A 21684-nucleotide genomic window follows, 5' to 3' on the forward strand; every position below is an offset into this window, starting at 1 on the left:
GGGCAGTTTTCCTTCGCTCGTGTCCCGGAAAGTTTCCTCGACACGTCATGCTGGCGCGAGGAAAGCGACTGGTTGTTCGAGAGCGTTAGCGCTGGGATCACAAGAGGTTTCTACCCGCGAGACGATCAGAAATTAAAACGATTACAAATGTAGCTAGCTGAGCATAGACACAGCTATAAGAACACGAAACAAAAATATATCCATGCATTTACGATTTGTCAAGTTTATTTTTAAAATAAGTGTAAGTTTATTGAAAATATATCATCTGAAGAGGAACGAAATATGTATTAGATTCTTGAAGACAGACGTAATCGTCTTAAAGAAATTAGCTCCAAGTTCTACGCGTAGTAATTCTTCTAATTGAATCATTTTTTCCCGAGGCAGATTCTTTGACAGAAATTTGCTCTCGCATGAGTAAGAACTACAACATCTAATACTGGTGGAAATATATAAGGAATAAATCATATACTTTATAAAATTATTTATAACACTATTTATACTGTGAGATGCCAGAGTTGCTTCCATTTGCTACCGTTCGGAGCACTAAGCAACCCGGGCAATAGAAGTTTGGAGGAAAAATAAGAAACATTAATCATGTATGTTTATAACTGAGTTAATAGGTTCGATTTTTTTTTTTTTTTGTATTTTGTGATATGAGATATATTAAATAAAAGAAAATGATAAACGGTACGATTGAAATATTATTTTTAGGCCTATATATAATTTAATTTAAACTAGTAGTCATGTATGAAACCTCTGAGAACCTGATATCCGGAGTACTAACAAAAAAGATCTTATGTAAGTGATTTCGCAATACTGATTTCATGATTAATTTTTTTTCCTTGAGAAATCTTTACTTACAATGCAATAAATGTGATCAGATTGTATGTATTTTCATATCCATCATAGGCGTGCCTACAAAAGGGGGGGGGGGGGGCAGGTGGGCCATGCCCCCCCCCCCCCCCCCCCCTAATGTAATCACTCAGATCGGCATTTTCTCTAATGCGTTCGATAATATTCGTATATTCCTGGCACTGTGACACTCAAACTGTGTTTCAGTGTTGCAGCATGCTAATTAACAATATTTTTAATCATTTTATCGTTCTGGAAATACAGCCGCCTTAGTTTATTTAAAACATGAGGTCCCTTAAAATGGCAAAGCAAAAAAAAATATATATATATTTTAAGAGGTTTGTTAAAGTTCTGTTGTCTGAATTGCTGTGTTTGCATTCACTAAAAAGAAGTTCATTTCGTAGATCTGGACCAAGCTATTGGAAATTCGAGGGGGAAAAATGTGTAAGTACACTTTAAACATTATCTATGGAAAAAAAAACATATTTTCAAGATTGTTAAAATTATACGGATATAAATATTAACTAGTACACATATCTCGTTGATACTTCACAAAAATATCAACAAGTCAATGAGTGAATGTATTTAGGCTATTTAACATTCCAAATTCAGCTTCTGTTTTAAACAATTTAGCAGGGCCCCCCTAATGGAAATGTCTGGGCACACCTATGCGATCCATCTTTTTTCCTGACTCCGTTGAAGGAGCGCAGACTCCCGCGGAAGAGGTGTTTATCGCACGTGTCGCGGTGATCGCCGCTGCCGAGGGCCTCTGTGATCCCGCCCACGCCCGCCCGCGATGACGTCAGGCCTCCATGTTCCCCCGGCACCCGGGGGGGCGGGCGGCAGATGCACGCCACGTGATAAGCCGCGCCGTGGTCGCCCCTCCCGCCCCCGTGGTCAAGGCCGCCACCAGAGGGAGTGTGGCGAGGGCTGTGATTGGTCGTTGCTCCCTGTCCGCAACTCGCAACACGGCAGGGTGGGAGGAGATCTGGATGATCGTTCTGCTGAAATACCGGCTCGCGTGTAGGCACTCATGACTCCCCTGTACCCAGAACATAATCCCAAGAGGGCGAAAGACCGCTTAAACTAAAATTATACAGAGTAAGTCTGAATTCTTCTGCAGGTACATAACCAAAACATAAGCTGAAAATATACTACGACTTTTGATCTAAAAAAAACTTCCCAAGAGATATTATTTCTTTGAAGATTGAGCTGAACAACACTTTTATTGCAAATAATATGGAAAGTATTTCAAATGTTCCCTGAACGTGTATTTCATTGAAATTATTGTTGGTAGTAACGTCACAAAAGTATGTGAATAAAAATGTTACCCCCAATTATTTCAATGAAATAGTTTTGTGACAGCGATTAAACTTGTGGTGGTTGTAGAACTTCAATTAAACATGATGCAGGCGCTCAGTGTTCTATCTTAAATACTTACTCTATTGTTTACAATAAAAATGTTGTTCAGCCCCAACTTCCAAGACCACAGCCTTGGGAAGCACTTGAGACCCTAAGTCATATATTTGTTTCCAACTTATTTTGGTTAATGCACCTGCATCAGAAGTTTGTCGGTCGTATTCAGATCCCCTGCACAAATTAGTTTTTAACTAACCAAATAATTATTTATACTTGATAAGTTATGATACATGGATATGTATTAGTTTTGTTCCTTACCTACGTTAAACTATTCATCTGTAAAAGTCCTCATGTTCGCTCAAGAATCTGCCCAAAAAAAAGTGGCACCTCTTCTTGAACAGCGTGTACACCATTTTTTCCAGATTTATTTATCAGATGCCGTGTACGCAGTGGCGAGGCGTGAGGTTTACATGAGGGGAAGCAACAACTCCGTTCACCCCAAAACATGTCGGGGGGGGGGGGGGGGGGGAAGGGGATCCGGGTGCCCTCCCCCGGGAAAATATGGATTTCAAGGTACAAAAGGGTGCTATTTATGTAGTTTTCTTACTGAACATTGACTATTCCACAGGTAGAAAAACTGACATTTTTTTAATTATAAATTATTTTTGAAAAATAATAATTTTTGACTTACATTATTCTGATAATAAAATACCTACTCTACATTATTTATATACTAATTGGGAGTGTAGTATCATCGATATCTGGTACAAAATATATAAACAGACAACACATGGCAAAGTAAGTACTTAAAATAAAGAGAAGAACCTCATAAAAATGTACTTCTTACCTTAAATTTTATATTTCAGCTCAATTCTGCGGTTTTTAGTTGCGAAGATATCGATCACATCATCATTAAAAGATGATCCACGACGTAGTTTCTGCAGAAGTTTTTTTTCAATGCTGAGTAGTGCAAGGGCAGACAATCTTTCCTGACGCTGGCTGTTCCGCAAGTAGTCTTTAATTCGCTTCAAAGCTGAGAATGATCTCTCAGCTGAAGCACTTGTAGCTGGCATTGTCAAGATAAGCTTTGACAGTTTTAGTGTTTCTGGAAATACGTCACTTAGTTCGGATGCTACCAAATACAATTGGAAATCTGACACAGTACATTTGTGCATGTCACTGTCCGTGAATAAAACGTACAACTCACTTCTTAAGCTTGGTAAATCAAAGAATTTCCCGTAGTTTTTCTTCAGAGATACGAAAGCTTCTTCTGGGAAGTTTTGTGAATGCTGAAGGAAAAGTTTGCTATCCAACAAGCTTACGAATTTTAGCTTGGGTACTTCTGAAAATCTTTGATTTACATGCACAATAATGGCATCCACAATTTGAAAAAAAAGTCTTCTGTAAATAACTTTTCTATCCTCACCCGAGGAAAAATCTACACGAGCGCGTTTTGCTGTTGGGAGAGTATTTTCACACTCTGAGCAAACATTTCCCCACACTCGGTCAAAATCATTTCTCAAATCGTTTAGAAAGGTTTTAAAGTTTTCAATCTTCTTCATACAGAAATTTATGTCACTGATTTTAGTTTGAAGTATTTGGAAAATTGAATCAGAATGCGGGAAAATGTACGAAAATATGACAAGAAAGAAATTAAAATCGAAATCATTCAAATGTGATAAAAGACCACGGGCAGAACATAATGTTTCGGAATCCCACTTGTCAGCATTTTCTATCATAGCTCTTAGAAGATCTGCTATATTTTCCTTGTGTTCGTTCACAGTTTCTACAAGCTTACTATTGTAATTCCAGCGAGTTGGAGCAAGCGCGGGAAACCTCTTTTTCACCTCTGCATCTAGAGCCTGCATCCTCTTCGTTGATTTTACAAAAAAACTGCCAAACGCTGTTAGAGAGATGAAAAATACCTTGCACTGTTTGATGTAACTTACAGACTGCGAAAGAACAAGATTTAACTTGTGGGCGTAACAGTGAACAAAAATAGCTTGATCACAGACTGCTCTAAGTTTTGTTTGCAGTCCACCATGCTCTCCAGCCATCACTGCAGCTCCATCATATGTCTGCGCTACTAATTTATCGACACATTTAAAGTCTTCTAAAATTTGTATGGCATGTTGGTAAAGTCCATTAGCTGTTCTATCATCACTGACATCCACGAACTTTAAAAATCTTTCCTCAACATCCCCATTTCTTGTAACATATCGTAGTACTGAGGATAATTGAGATTTGACTGATATGTCGGTTGTCTCATCCAAAATCAGTGCCACAAAAGGTGACTCCGATATTTCTTTTTTTACTTCACGTATCAGTAAGTCAGACAGAGAAAACAGAATATCATTCTGGATGTCACTCGATAAACCTGTGAAAACTGTTGAGTTCTCAAGGTGAGCTTTGAGCTCATTGTCATATTCAGCCAATTCATTAAGAAATTCTATATAATTACCCTTGTTAAGTGACAAAGTAGACTCATCGTGACCACGAAAGGCCAGTTCTTGTTTAGCCAAAAAACAAGTTGCTCTTATCAGATGGCTCACGATCCGTCTGTTTTTCCGCACTTTCTCATTATGCATCTCAATGCCTAGCCGATACTGACTGCTTACCGCGAATTCAATACGTGTTTTACCGAACTGTTTGAGTTCTTTCAAACACATAATATGGCTGTGGGATAATTTGTGCCGTTTTTCTGCTTTCTGAAGATTATTTAAATCGCAAAAACCGGAAGTACTCCACACTGAATTTTCTTTTGAAAAGAGTAAGCAAGGCCAACAAAAAAGTTTCATCAGTTTCTTGCAGCCACATAACCAGGTTATATGTTCGTAAGTGCGTGGATGAAAATGCCTAGTAAATGCTTTTACTTTTGTCTCCAGAGCTAACGGAGGTATAGGTCTGCCACTGAGGATTATTTCATTTTTTTGTTCAAAAGTTAAAGCACTAAACGGACTGTTTATTAGTTTTTCTATAATACATTTACAATTATTGACGCATGATTCCTCTGAGTCCAACAAAAAAGCATTACCTGAAAATCCAGGTTGAGAAACCTCACTACTCGCCATTATTCTGGCGTGGAAGCTCTCTTCACCACAGCTTCCAGCCCGCTATAGCCCGCCACACTACGCATGCATATCGCAGCTCGTGTATTGAAAGAAAAGTTTACGGTTTATTTATAGACCACAACTATTCACTTTAACAAAACAAAACGTTTAAGCATATTTTAAGATAATCGATACTCATTAGTTAACGTTAAAACATACGTATAATGTTTTATCCTTTATATTTCACACGTGGTTTTTATACTGTTTTTGCACAACTGGAAGCTGCAGGCGAGGCCGCTTCCAGGCCAACGGCAACTCCCGCAAGCCCAGTTCGTAGTTCCTTTTATCCCTCCTAGATAGAAGCACCAGTCCAGCTGCGCGCGCAGATAGCAGCTGGTCGTTGTTAGTATGGGCGGACTGCTCGTACGGTTAGATTGTGACATGCATCTACACTGCCCATGATTTTTTTTGTTACTTATTACATTTTCTAGATAATATAAAAATTAGATATTTTTATTGTTGTTTACTGGTTAATGGAAGGGAAGCGCCGCTTCCACAGCTTCCATGGACGCCTCGCCTCTGCGTGTACGGTACGCTGGAATAATTTGGTAAGTTCGAATACACGCAACCTCGCTTTCTTTAGGAATAGTATCGTGCTAGACTAAAACACGGTCCCCTGTACAATTCAACAGTTTAAACTGCTTCGCTAGCAACAATGGTGTCTGAAGTTGTAAACATGAATTATAACATTACGGACGAATGAGACCATACAATCAGTTTGAACAGAACTCTCCAAAAAAAAAACATGTTTACGTTGTGTCTTTCATAAGACTTCGTTTCATGCTTCGATGGGGAAAAAAAAAAGAAAAAAAAAACATTATTACTGGCATTGCCTTAGAATATTAAATATGATTTAATAAATTACATAAAACTTTAAAAATAGATTTGAATTATTTAAAAATTGTTTGTAGGATATCAGTTTGAGATGACTTTTACGTACCTACTAACTTTTAAGTGAACTGAAAGATACGTATTCGTTCAACCAATCACACGAAACTCAAAGGATCTGATTTATAGTTACTTGCTAATTTATTTAAGAAAAAAATAATGGCATGGGAATTTTTATCGATGGGTACCTATTTACCACAAAAAAATTTAAAAAATTAAAATTCAAAGCTGGCATCTAAGCGTATGAACGTATGTTCCTACAGACAGGCAAGGGCTGTTTCATTCACGACATGGGAGTTGCGAGTATTAAAAATATCGTACGGATAGAGAAGGGGGTAAATGGCAGTTTCTGAGAAAAATTGGTATTGTCATTGGCCGCAACCACGATTTTACCTTCCGCCCGGACTGCATGTGAGTGGTAGGGACTGGAAAAATTTGCTTTTTAAATTCTCTCTGGTATAGACTCCACAATTCTACACGTACTTAGGCAACTTACACCTGCTCCTTAGCTACTAATTAATGACGGAATGGTTATGATTTTAAATTTCTTTTGTTTAGGGTTTTCCATTTGCTAAATAGATAAACGGTCGTCCACTCACTAAAGCAACATGAACGTGGAGAACGTGGAGAAGTTTGGATTCTAGCTTAACGCGAAATGAATCCACGGGTTTTTCCAATCTCTAAATTGGGTATTTTTTTTTTTTTTTAACCTTCAGAATGTACCAAAACTTCACATGGTGAAATAATAACGTTTTCAAAATGTCCAAATGACAACGCTAATTTTGTAGATGTCTATGTGCACCAACATCCAATGACCACGCCGTCTGGTGCGGTGCCCAAGAGTATGCAGTCATGCAGTCATGTAGTTAGTACGCACCTTGTACCGCACACGTGAAGGCTGTACGGCGGCGTGCCAGGCAAAGCGCAGTGCGCATGCGCGGAATCGTAATTGCTGCTGTTCACGAAGAGGTGGCTGGCTGGAGGGCAGCCCACGCTAAGAGTCCAAGCCAGCTCTTATGATCGCTTTCCAACTCTTGCCAAGTTTTTTTTTTCTTTCGGTCAAGAAGGCGTTTACTGAATTATTTTGTTTCATAATTATTTTAAATAACTTTATAATATAAACATATTTAATTAGTGAAGGCTTTTCCTAATAAAGTTGACAGTGACCGTGAGCCTGCTTGTGCTAACTTTGTCGGTTTGCAACACGAAGCCGCCCCCTCAACTACTCGGAAGCCCTCCGTGTTCGCGTCCCCCCCGAAGTCACTTGAGACCGAGCGGCATCTGTGCCGTCGCCAGCACCCGTGACTCACCCAGTGGCAGCCGGTAAACCGATCCGTGTGGTCTCCACTTGGGGTTCTTTACGTGGTGCCACACTGTCAAACAAATACTCGTCTTTAAACACTTTGTTTGACAAAGTTTCTGTGGTAAAATTGGACGAGATATATAGCTTTCGATTTTCTCCTCGAACGTGTTTTAAATCCTGTCACACTTTCAAAATTGGACTGAGCTCGCTCAGAATATTCCATTTTAATCTCATGATTAGGTTGAAAAAAATAAGCATACAGTAGGTACCAGGCGTAAAATTATAAATTATTATTTTTAAGCATAAATTAATCTGTAATTTTAAATCACATTAATGTTCTTTGCATAATAAAAAGAATGTTATGCAATCTTAAACAGTTAAACTCACATATTTTGCTTTTACAAATAAATTATTTACATTATTTTATCCCTGCCGATGTTAAAGATTTCCGTATATTTAGCGGGGTCTAAATATACACATATTTGGTCTATATTGATAACATATTTTTTAGGGGTATATAATGACAAGATATTGGATGGTGTCTATACTGACAAAATGTTTGGTGAGGTATATTTTAACAAAATATTTGGTGAGGTATATATAATTTGACAAGATATTTAGTGGGATCTATATTAACAAATTTGGCGGGTTAAATATTGACAAGATGTTTGGTGGAGTATATAGTGACAAAATATTTGGTGAGGTATAATTTAACAAAATATTTAGTGGGATCTATATTTTTAAAAATCTGGCGAGGTCAATATTTACAAGATGTTCAGTGGAGTGTACGTTGACAAAATATTTGGTGAGGTCTGTACTGACAAGATATATATGAGAGCTATTTTTACAATATATTTTGTGGGGTCTCTATTGAAAAATTTTGGTGGTGTCTTCATTGACTAAACATTATTATCTTGTGTTAGCCACAAAACCTTGTGGTGAGCGCGAGCGCCGAGCGAAGAGACAACAGATGCTGACGCGGCAGGGGAACCGGCTCCAGCTCGCGGCGTGGGGCGTAGCGCGAAACTCGAACCCGAGGCGCCGCCCTCCGCCCCCGCCCCGACTGGCGAGGGATCGTGTTTCCGGCAGAGAGGGCGCCCCGTCGACTGGAAGAGACCCCTGTGGCGCCACTGAGGAGATGCTATACACCGGTGATGGCCAACTTCGCTCTATTCGAGGACCGGATACCGTTTTTTGAAACTAACGCCAAGGCCTGACCCACAAGAACTAATAACTTTTTTTTTTTTTTTTACAATTTCTTTATCTTATTAAGTTCTCTACAGTGACCTATAAATACAATATGTAGTATGTGATGAATAGAGACCTGCAAAATTCGCGGTTTCGATGGCCTTCAGGATAGACTGCACATACCCCTGTACACTCGGGCAAATAACGCAAGTTCATTGGCTGCCGACTTGTAAGTCGTCCCAGCTGGTTTGACTGTGATTCGATCCTTCATTGTTTGAGGGTTTATAACTGGTTGAGATTCGTCCAGATAAAACAGTTAGCCAATAGCAAAATTATCTTAGAGGTTTGTGTGTTTGAATTCTAGCCTATCGCCGAATGAATTCGCGAATTTTGCAGGTCTCTAGTGATGAAGAAGTAAGGAAATATAGTTTTAGAGGATTTGTTTGGTTTCAACTCTGCAAAGGAACGACGTGGTACAGTTGTTGTCGAGTCAGAAGGTCCCCCGTGCGCCGACCACTCGCCGAGTCTCGCCGCCCTAGCGTTTCCGTTGTTCTCCGATGCATTGTGTTCGAGACAGCTGCCACGTCGCGTGGCGGCGTGTCAGGGTTCGCACGCAGTTGAGGGTCACGAGATGGTTGGTAGAGAGAGCCGATGCCAGTCCAGTGCAATACCGCGAGGTAACCAAGAGTAAGAGAAATGTGGTAAGTAACTAAGAAGTAGGATAGAGTCGGTAAGACACAAGCCTGACCGCGGTACGCAGTGTGGAGGGTGCTCGCGAGCGAGGTCCTAGGTTCGACCCTCGGGTAGGATAGAGCCTGCAGCGACTAGACTTCATGTACAGGCCTGAGCGTGCAGAGACCACGAATAAATAGGAATGGCCTTATAATTATCTGTCGGTGTATTAACTGAAGGACACTATGACTAACTCCCCAGAAACCTAATACCGCAGGCGACGAGTGCGAAGATCACGAACCAAGTTCCCTAACTTCTACCCATACCCTCCCCACCCAGCATACCTTTTCCCTCAACCTCTTTTGGTCCAGTTCCACTGTTGGTTTAAGAACTTTGCTTACTTTACATGAATGAAAGAACATCTCGGCAGTCATTACAAACTACATTATAAGTTAGGCACCATTACATTTGGTAATGAAATAAGTATAAATAATATCTGTAAGTGTCATTGTGACGATTCTGTGGTCGTACTCTTTCTGCTGACGACTCACGCCACATATGCACATGCAAACAAAGCCGGCCACCACACGGCATGTCTGTCGAGAGGTTGCTTGGGGACCACAGTCACCGCTGCGGACCAGTGGGGCAGTGGGGCAGTGGTGTCTCCCAGGGCCGCGGACATAGTTCCAGCGAGGACTCTCTTACAGCCACCACCCCCCCCCCTTTTTTTTTTTTTTTTAACAAGCGGCGGATTGCAGTACACGGCTTATGGCGCGCGCTGTTGCCAAATCTCTAACACATTACGAATTTCAGGAGATGCGTGTATTTGTAATTTGGATCGAACAAGAAGCATTTTAAGAAATCATATCGTAATTTATAATATTTTATACTATTACACATATAAAATTGTAATAATACCACTTTTATGTAAATTTCAAATAAAAACTACCTATTGCAGACGAAAATTTCTTATAGTTTTCTTTTCTGTTCTAAAAATCCCATATATATATATATATATATATATATATATATATATATATATATATATATATATATATATATATATATATATATATATATATATCAAATTTTCATGGGCCCGATAAATGCCGTATTTTTGGACAAGTCATGTCCAAAATGATAAATAAAATACAGTAATGGAAATTCTCGGTCGAGTAAGTTATGGGAAAAATCCGAACAATTGGTTCGAAATGGGGAAGATTTTTTGAAAAACAGAAAAATCGCAACAACTCCCATAATATGAATAATATCGAATCCGTTTTAACGTATGATAACTCGGATTACATAATGCCGAAAAATGTTTTCTAAATACATTTTTGATACGACCAGCCATAACTGCATGGGTTCGAAAAAAATTTTCACCGGACAAAAAAACGTAACTGCCTTAGTAGACACCTTATCAAATCTGTTTAAATTGTTTGTAATAATATCATAGTTATTTTCCAAAACTTTGTCTAAAACAATGTTTGATAAGATGCTTGGTGTTGAGAAGGATAGAAAAGTAATTCAAAATGTTGTACCATGATCGCTATTGAATTCCTTCGTATTTATTTCATACATTTTACATATTATGTTCAAGAATCGATTATAATATTTTTTGTTGACTAAGGAAGCCATGTATTTGAAATTGCTTGTAGGACAGAACCCCACTTATCTAAACACACGACCCTGTTTCCTCTTACGACGGCAGCGCGCGCTCTTGTACTGATAAGACACATCTTTAACAGCTATTTCCACGGAAACTGTAGAAGCAATTGAGATGGAGCTGCTTTTAAAAACTAATTCAATTCATTGTGAACATTTTTCTCGCTTTCGTCCCCCATCTATCTTTAATAGAAAAAATTTTTTCCGCGGGTCAACTCTTTGATGTTTCAGTTTGTGAGAAAATGCATTTCAATATATTAAAAAAATTATTTAAGTGAAACCTGTACAGTTTTTGTCTTAACATTTGTTCGGTGGCGTCCTAAGGCATTAATTTACTAATAAAAAAAATCTGAATGAAATACACATGTAGGTTTTCTTTTTTTGATGTGAAACATATCGGAATACTTCAAAACAGTTCGCAGCGAATAAGTTATGTTTTTTAATTTTTTCGGGCACTTAAAATATTGTTAAGTATTCAAAATAAGCATTGCCTGATGCGTATTTTGATTCTATACAATATGAAAAAAAGCTTGGTCCAAAAATTAAAATTTTAAATTTCGTTTGATATTTGGCAACAACGCACGAAGAAACAAGGACAGTGCTAACGGCAATCGGCGTGTGTTAGAGAGAGAGAGAATGCGCCCATTTACTTCCACACTGCAATCTAAGAGTGGGATGCTCTATAGTCTCCGAAACATGTCTGGCACACCGTCAATTCTCTACTTTTTTTTTGTAAAAAGATCATAAGCATTCATGTAAACCCACAGATATCTGTAAATGTGTGCTTTTACACGAAAACAACTGTATGACTACAAAATAGTGTTCGCAGTAATACTGCGTTCGGATTCTTACCTGGGCATTTATTTATCCTGTGTGTTGTCCTAGTACCTGCCAGTATTAACTACGCACATAATATGCATGATACAACAAAATAAAAGTCAAATGGTTGAATATTCGATTATTTTTCCATGGTTTGAAAAAAAATATGTTTAAATGAAACATCAATTAAAATATAAAATTATGCGCCAGCTTTCGTAAGAAACACTCAGTATTATCTCGAAAAACGTATTTCATAAATGCAATAATAGCCATAGTCCTGTGTTGTAAAAATTTATAATATATTTATTTCTGTAGTATTACAAACTATTTATTGGCAACTGGTTTCCAAAAGAATCTTTTGTAAAAGTAGAGAAATTGTTTATGTGTAGCACTTGGTCATTCCGTTTAATAACTGATGCAAGAAATCTCGCCCTCGTTTGTCAGAAGAGTGAAATAAATAAAATTAAAACAAATTAAACGTATTTCACTTTTAAAATTATTTCGCCTTCCTAAACAAACATATTTAATTTAAATATAAGTAATTTGATTTAAGTAACTTTTATTATCTCGCTAAATAATGACAAACAAATCGTCGCGAAAAAGTTATCGTAGAACTATACTATACCTGCAATTCTTTATTTAGTAGCTGAAGAAACAATTGGCTCTCGATTTAAAAAAAAATGTTGGAGATACCTAACTGCTATGAACATTCAGACACAGATGTATGCATGCATAATTATACCTAAAAAATACACTCTAAAACCTATAAAGGTCACAAAATTAATTGTTAGGATTAAGCTTGTGTTAATATAAGGTGAATATTAGAACACAACGTTAATGTCAAACGTTACAAATGTGCAAGCGAACGTATAAGTTTCATTTCATTGCAAACTGCCCGGGAAGGCGATTACAGTTTGTAATGAAAATAAGATTTACTTTACTTGTAGTTTTCGAAATAAACCTAAAGTTTAATATGGATTGTGTAATTTTTGTAAAAATGTTCGATTTTCGATTTGTAGAACGTTGGGTAGGCCCGGGAGCCGTCTCCGCGTCGCGCGTGACTCCCGCGCCGGAACACGTGTAACGACTAAGCGGGGAGGGAGGGCGGGCGGTGGATGCTGGAGCGGGAAGAGGGCAGGGCAAGGCGTGTTAATTCTGGCGGAGCCGCGAGGGCGCGGTATTGATCCGCCGCATGTGCAACAACATCGGGGGGCTGCTGCTCCCTCCCGGCGCTCGGCGGGGTGAGTCACACAGGGGACGCGCGGTCCAGGCGGGGGGGAACCGAGGCCGCGTCACATGAGTGGCATCTAAGCTCTCGGCGTACGGCATTTGGTAGGAGTCATCTCGTCTCGTGTGTAACCACCTGTGCTGCCACCTGTGGCGGGTGACGCGAACAAAAGTTCACAAAGCCAAAGTGGGGGAAAAAACTTGCTAGTATCAACGGTTTCGTGAATTTTAACAAGCTGCGCAGTATTTAATAAACTTCCTCGTCGAAAAACAAGACCAAAGCCGGACTTGCATTTCGCTTCCATCAGATCAGTTTCATTATATACCTAGTTTAACATTCCGGTCTGCAAATGTAATGATTCGATAGTCGACGTGGCTGCTCCGGCAGTGAATTTTAGCGGCGGTTGCGGAAATTCAGTTGGAAACACATTTTTTTTTATTAATATTTATCACGCTCGGCATTTTTTTTTACAGAATTTTACGTTGAATTTCGTGTCCAAATATAGTATTATAAGTGTATTTGCAACATGAGAGGTTAGATGTTACACATCTATGGCGATTACTAAAACTCATTTACACACACACACACACACACACACACACATATATATATATATATATATATTTATTTATTTATTTGCCAGCAGTTAAACGCGTATACTGAACTCGTTGGGTCTGCGGCAAGATTTAGATAAATAAAGGAATATCATTTATAAAAAATACTTACATTTAAAAATTAACGCAATTGTGCTTACACGTAGTACAGTAAGTTTGAGTTATCATTAGAAATGTCCTAAAATATAAAAATAACGACTAATAAGAAAATGGTGTGATAATAAACGTAGCGTGCTGCCGATTTCGAAATTGATGGTTAGGATGCCGTTAGGGGCGCAAATCTGTAGGATTCTCAAGGGGGGGGGGAGGGGCGAGAAATTCGCAGGGGGTCCAGTGCGGCCTGAGAGTTTTGCGCGTGGGTTTAAAACCGACAATAGTCATCTCTGGATAGGGGGATTATATGTCGTATAATGTCCATATATAAGCAGAAAACTTCAAAATATACAGTAAGTGTTCATTAAAACATAGTTCTGACGTTTACGTTTATCAACCCCGTTTCACAGGTGCAAGCGGGCCCCCTCAGTGAGGGGCTTCGTAATTCCTGGGGGGCCCTGCCCACCTGTGCCCCTCCCCGGGATAAGAAAAATCGGGAAATGCTGAAGAGAGTGACCATGAAGCAGTTACGTTCTTTCAGTGATTCTTGCGATGGGGAAGATTGATTAAAAACATTAATGTAGACACACACCACTGTATGTCATAGGGAAAACCTGAAGAACGCGGGCAAAGAAAGATGAATACACAAACGTAATATATGGATCTTTTTGAAGTGAAAACTTCTTTAGCCGCGTTGAGCGATTTTTGGTAGGGAAAAATTAATCCACAAGAATAATCTTAGTGTATAAAAAAAACATTCAAAAACTGGTCAGGACTCATGCAAAACACACTTATTTCCTCCACGTGTGCTTTTGCCCTTTTTATGCCGAAAAAAAAATAGGAAGTTGATGTACAGCCTTTGAATATACATACTGTATACAGTATATATATTCAAAGGAACAGCGTAATTGTCACGAAGATACAGTTATCTGAAATTACGAAGAACTCTTCATTTATTTGAGGTGAATTCTTCTTTAAAGAGTCCGTAATATTACTGCAATTTCTAGCAGTGCAGCAACCTCCATGGCAGCACCAATGGACACGTGACACTTGATTGCGCACACGTTTGTAGATTATTATCCTGGCGCCGCGTCGGAAGGCAAAAAACGTGAATTTTGCAGGTCTGTACGTACGGGTACAAAGTCCAGTGGCAGTATAGAGAGATTATGGGGCTATCCACCCCTCCCCCTATTAATAATCTTCAAGAACTAAAAAAAAAAAGCAGGGATAACAAATAATAATCTACTCCATAACTATGAATATACAATTTTAAGACGTCATAAATGTGTTTAAAAAGCATTTTAAAGAGCCTTTTTTTTTAATTTGGGACCACCCATGTACATATAACTGAGGCATTCCACGCATCCCAAAAACAAGAGCGTACTCAGAATTTTATTTGAGGGAGAGGGAGAAAGATAGAGCATTTGCCTGCTTGCATTTAAATTGAGGATATATTTTTTTTTAAGGATTTCGGGGGGGGGGGGGGATAGTATATCCCCCTCCCCGTCTCAACAAACTTCTGTCCATTCGCCAAAATTAGAATCTGGGCACGCGCTAGGTGCATACCGACTGTGAATGAAATAGTTCTTTCATTTTCATTTGCGTGTGTGGCAAGCGCGGCTCCAGAGGATTGGAGGAAGTCGCAGGGGGCGCAAGCCCCTCCCGAACCCAAATTTTATTTTTTTATTTTATTTTGTAGGGTACATGTACGTTAACTTAAATTCTTTAATTCACGCGTTAAAATTTTCTTCCATAAAAATTTGTACGAAAGTATTAAAGTTCAGTATTTGAGACCATTAATTTTGTGATTATCCCATGGCCAATCTCTGACTCTAAGCTGCATGACTTGTTAACTTTGTGCGAGAGCCCCTCCTGAGAGAGACTTCCCGGAGCCGCCCTAGGTGCGCGGTGACTCCCCCCCCCCCCCCCCCCCTTCCTTCGAGCAGTTGGTTTCAAAAGTACAGCCGCGCGCCGTCACGTGACCGCGCGGTGAGCGGCCCCCCCCCGTCACGTGGGACTTTCCTGCGAAGTGACACACGCCTCGCGTGAACGAACCTCGACTCTGCGGGGTCCGGACCCTGACGTTTCGTAGAGTAGCCTTACAGGAGGGTCAAGGAGTAGACGAAAAAGGGGGGGACGGTTTATGGAACAGTTTCTCAGAAGCTGAAACTCTGAAGAGAAAAAAAAAACCTATTATTTTGAAACAAAAGTTTTAATGCCAACGTGATACTTAAATTTCAACAATGGTTTTGCTACCTGTTTGTAAGAAATTTTTATAATCTTACTAAAATTCAAATAAATTACATTCACAGGAATAGAGTTCTGCCGTTTAATGACAAATACTTTGAATTACGCGTGCGTCGGTAACAAAAGGACCGTGTTCGTGGTCCTAAAGTAACCTATAATTAAGAGTAGGTAATTAAAACACGTGTTATCACCTAAGTCCGCTTAAATCCATGCGTTCGTTTTCAGTTTGCTTCAAACTTGAAAATATTTAAGAAAACATTATTCAGGTACTTGCTAAACTCCGATGATGTTTAGCTGTGGTATCAGCAATGAGTGATTAAATATGCTTGAATGTGTGTGAGTGGTATGTTATTAATAATATGTATTAGTATTTTTTTTAATTTTTGTATCTTGTTTAGTTTTTATGGAAATGTTTTATATGATATATTTTTTTAAACCGTTAAAACTACAGCATTACAAACATTACAAAATAAACTTTCTAAAATATACATTTAATATCTTAGGTTAGGTAAATCTCTAAATCATATTTATATTATATGCTAATTTTTCGTTGTAGTTTTGTATAGTGCTAATTATTTTTAATTTAATTTTATTTTTAAGTATCCTGGAAAAAATTGTATACAGCACTTATATAAATTGAATGTGTATTACTAAATGATACACACTTCATTCATATATTGCCTATGTAGAGCTAAAAAAAATTGTACTTCTACTATGCTAATTTTTAGTTACTTCTGTTTAATTAAAATTGCTGAACATTTTGACTATAAACCGTTTCATGTACCTTCTGAATTTTCGTTTTGCTTTTCTCTCTTCCATAGCATACCCACATCAATAATTTTTTTAAATGTGTATTCTCACAAAAAGAAGTATATTTGGTTTAAGGATCCTATAAAGAGCTTAGCTGTTCCTAAATGTTTATTCGCTGAATTTATTTTCCTCTGTCAGTGTGCTAAATACAAGAAGCCCACTATACTATAGAGACGCCGCATCAATTAGCAGAGATTTGTGCCCGAAGCAACAAAAAAAATCGAACGGGTGGCTTGCAAACCGGCTGTAGCACAAGGGAAAAAAAAAAATATATATATATGTAGACAATTTGTTGCTCCTACAATGCCTAAATACAAGATGCGTTATTTTGACGTCAGATTGCACTCAAGATGTTTTCTCTCCACTTTGACTACAATACCAATTTCTGAGCATTGTTTCGTAGCTAACCAAAAATAATTCTTATAATCCGTGTGTCGATTGCGGGATTAAAATCTGTCATATGACTGTGGTTGCCGGGGAGGGGAATTAGGGAGTCAAAACAAATATAAATACTTAATTCTCAATAAGGGGTATAGTATTTAATTTCAATTCCAATTCCGTTTTATGAATAATCCTGTCATACTTCTCATATTATATATAATGGGTAAAAATAAATAGTTCCTGTTGGGGGGGGGGGGGGGGGAGCGCATCTAGATAGTGTGCTAATGATAACATATTTAATTTCGTTGGTTAGACGGGAGGCTGGTTTTGATTCCATTCGTCGCCGTTGGTAAACTTGGTAAGATTTTTATGCTGGAGTTTACTCTCAATTTCCGCCGTGCAGAAGTGAAGAAACCAAATAAAAGCAAATTCTGAATGCAGAAAGTAAAGTTTCCAGTTGAAAAGTCCTTTCGACCCGGGAGGGAATCGAAACCATTTACCTCAGTTCCAATAACCATCAAAAGTTTATCCCCCACCCCTTTTTTTTAAGGAATAGCTATGTTAAATTTATAAATTTGGTCAAAAAACGTCTGCCCTATTTTAATCACGAACAAATTATTAAATATATATAGTTTACAACAATGCAAAAAATTTCTGACTAAGGATATTAACTGTTTTGATATTAAGTTTACAGACAATAGCACATTAGCTTTAAGTAAACAACAATTTGGTTTAAAAAATTAAACAAATAATTCCCGAAAGAAATAAAAATAAAATGATCAATTGTCACTACTTACTGAGATTCGCTTGACGTTTCCTTCGCTACCTTCGTAGTGCAGTGCTACAAGCAAAACTCAGTCACCGAGCAAGTCGCACAGTCTGTCCATCCACCTACCGGAGCGTTTGTTGACAAGCTGAAACACACGCGGGTGCAACGGCTCTAGGTAGTTCGATCCTCCGCCGCTAGTCAGCGCTCAACTCCAGGCAGCCGTTTGATGAAGAGTGGGGAGAAGTTGACTACCGAGGCGATCTTGAGCTGAGCATAGACCTCTGCCAAAAGCGTACGCACGCGATGAGGGGGGGGGGGGATGTTTGTCACCCCCCCCCCCCCCCGAAACAAAAAAAATCTATCAAATTTCCACCCAAAGTCCAAAGTCGGCTCTAGACTTTGTGGAGCCTTGAGCCATTTACTTTTATAGGGCCCTAATATTTGGGAAATTTTCACCAAGAAGAATATTTATAACCACCCTTTTTGGTGGTTATAAAAGCCCCAAGAGAAAAGGATATTGATAATATTTGAAAAATAAACTTTTAAATCAATGTTTTAAAACTAACCATACCTTAAATTTTCGATGGTTTCGCTACTTTTATATGTCAAAAGTACAAAAGTTAATAACAATAAAAATGCATTAGGTGTGATTAAAATCCAAATAAATTATGTACAATTTATTGACCAACATTTTACTTTGCAGGTGCATCGGTATAGTGCAAGAGCTGGTGCAGGGCCCTGCCAGGCACGGGGCCTGGGTCTGGAGCCGCCCCTGTTCCCACCAACAAAAGGAAAGAATTTGAAAGCAACAAAGTGATTCTATCCCCCTCACCGCAATGGAAATGGAAATGGAATTCTGGCATTTACTTCCTCTCTCATTTTGATTAGTAAGCATTTATACTTGTGTTACGAGTGTGAGCAACAATGTTTTTTAATAATGAAACGACAAAGTCAAAAATGAATGAACGAACTAGAACTTAACATTGAACAGTCATTTGAGACAATAAGGAGTGATGATAATGAAAAGAAAGAACACTGATGGAATATACGGTTGGGTGAAAAGGGAGCACCTCTTGAAAATTCACCTGCTGATCATGACAATGTCCACGTTTCCCATTTGCGAGAAATCTGGCTATTACCCCACCAGGAATCTAATCCACACCACTGTCATGTGAGGCATGTGATTTGACCACTTTATACCTACATTTTTGTTGGGTAAATCTGTTTCCCAAGTAGAAAAGGAGGGCTTGGGGAGGGGTAAATGGGAGAAAGGTGAAGAAAGGCAAAAATCATGTAAATTTTAAGACACAAAATTATGACACTGAAGAATTAATACATATGCATTAGCAAACACAAAATAGCAGTGTAACATGTTACCCCTTAAATATTTTCAAAATAAATTTAGTGTTGTGACATTAACCTTGAAACAATCTTAAAATAAAATCAAGGTTTTTATTCTACACTTCTAATGATTTCTACACATATCTACCACTACAGTAGAAAATAATTTTCTATCCTCAGACTAATCATTCCAGATTGACTGGTATAGTTTTTAAGCTGGATCAAAGCTTTCCACTTAGTATTTAATCATGTGAAATACTGCTAAACATGTAGGTTTAGTGACAATTTATGCATCCTGCTTATGCAGGCCAAATCCTAAATGGTTTCTTGCCTCAGTCTCCCTCACCCCTTACCTTTCTGTAGCAATCTCAGCAAAGTCTAGTGGCAGTTTCAAGATTCCTAATTACACTGGATGAAATTAAGGGTAAAATGTAAGAAACAGTTTCTGAAAATACAGCTCCCCCTCTCCCTTAAACAACTGGATCCACAACTGGATCCACAACTGGATCCACAACTGGTCACTTCTTATCTTGCAGCAACTAATTTTATGCACAATTTCTCTGGAGATGGCATGTCACTTTCATTTCATTACTTGCCGTACCACTAAAAATATAAGTGAAATGGAAATTCATTTAATCTGAATGAATATTTAATATGCATTGTGAAAGTTTTTTTTTTGTAGCATAAGCCAGCAATGAGGGGAAGGAAAAGGCTGTAAAGGACTAAATGTGGTTTCACATGGCATGGATAAGCACACACTTCAAACTACTACTTGCTAACTTACTCAGTGTTCATAAGTATGAGTCATGCCTACAACCCTGACCACTCAAGCTTGTCACCTCGACGATAGGCCCATTCCCAGACCCCTTGTGGGATGGGAATAGTCTAAGCATCCATCCATTCCAAACAAGTGTGAACATGTTATACAGCTTAATACAGCTTGGTAGGGTTTCAAAACTGAGGGAGATGGACTTGCAACTGAGAGAACCCAGGTCCTAGTCTAGTACTTGGTTCCGATGTTTGTGGTTTCCCGAACCCACACCACGCCAAATCAACATCGTTTTTTAAGTACACAATAAATTTCCACTCAAAAATATTAATTGGAATTTTTTTCTAATGTTAAAATAATTATTAAAAATTATTAAGTTGTAATATATGTTAGTCGAAACCTTATTAACTCCAAAAAATAAAATATACTAAATTGTAAACATAAGGAACATCTTCAAAAATAAAACCTGTTGTAAAATCCAGACCTCTGAATTATTCTGTTTGTAAAAATATGATTGTACAAGAGAAAAAATCTAGTGTTGCAAAACAAATTTTAATGAGTATAAATAATGTGTAACAGCAGGTATAAATGCTTACAAAACGTTCATGCTGTATTTGCAAAGTAGATGTGCAAGTCCTCACACATAAGAATTCAATTTGAGTTGTGCTATTTCAGTTTGTTTCCTAGCATCCTCACCAAAAAGATGGTTCATTTCTTACGTTCGAAACAATACAAAATTTGAAGCAGAGTCGTGATGTTTTCCAAGAATACTATAATTAAAAAAAAAAAAAGTGGCAAAAAAGATTTCATGAATCCAACTCCTAGGCCACAATGAACATTACAAATTTGACTCAAAAATGCCTCTACATTGAAAACAAGAGCAATATAAACATGATTCACAAACCTGCAATACAATGATCCTCTGGCAGTAAAGACAGAAGGGTACACAAACTACAGCTCTGCATTTCACCATGCACACCCTTGTGAATACAGCCTGCTTGTTACTTACATACTCAAGGTAATAAATAGTTTAACACTAAATACGATTTACTAAACATTTACTAACTTAAGAACAACATGAGGAAGTGAGGATCTATCATGGAAACTGACAATTTTTAACCATGCCCACACACCAGTCTACAATGTGAATTTAGTCACTACTACACTAAAAGTCACTACTACACTAAAAGTCACTACTACACTAAAATATAGATTTAAAAAAGGGGGCGGGGGGGGGGGGGGGGGCATTAGAATCATAAATCAAGAACTTTAGGCCAAACAAGAATTTGGACGGATGGTCTTAAGACCAAATTTAGGAAAAATGTGAGAAACTAAACAACACAAAGGTACAAGACTCCCATGGCATGTTGTCCTCAAGTCGCAGCCTAACTCAACCCCCAAGGGGCTAGTCTTGCAAGAAATAAATGAACTATAATACATATTCTCACTCCGTGCTAACTGAAGGAAGAAGGCCACGACCACAGCCAGAGACTTAACGTAGTAAAGCATCACACAAAATTACTCATGTATGCGTATGCATAAATGTGCCTCTTTGACAAAGACAGGCAGTTGAAGG

At 38.3% G+C, this 21684-nt stretch overlaps 1 long non-coding RNA gene across 1 annotated transcript; it reads left to right on the top strand.

Annotated features, from left to right (window-relative positions):
- The first annotated feature begins 5624 nt into the window (after positions 1-5624).
- LOC134533909 (uncharacterized) lies at positions 5625-20439 on the top strand. The gene is made up of 3 exons (XR_010075405.1): positions 5625-5869; positions 8436-8663; positions 18702-20439. It is a non-coding gene; the product is annotated as an uncharacterized LOC134533909 (long non-coding RNA).
- Positions 20440-21684: the final 1245 nt, after the last annotated feature.

This window comes from Bacillus rossius, chromosome 7 (assembly GCF_032445375.1).
Source record: "Bacillus rossius redtenbacheri isolate Brsri chromosome 7, Brsri_v3, whole genome shotgun sequence".
NCBI lineage: Eukaryota > Metazoa > Arthropoda > Insecta > Phasmatodea > Bacillidae > Bacillus > Bacillus rossius.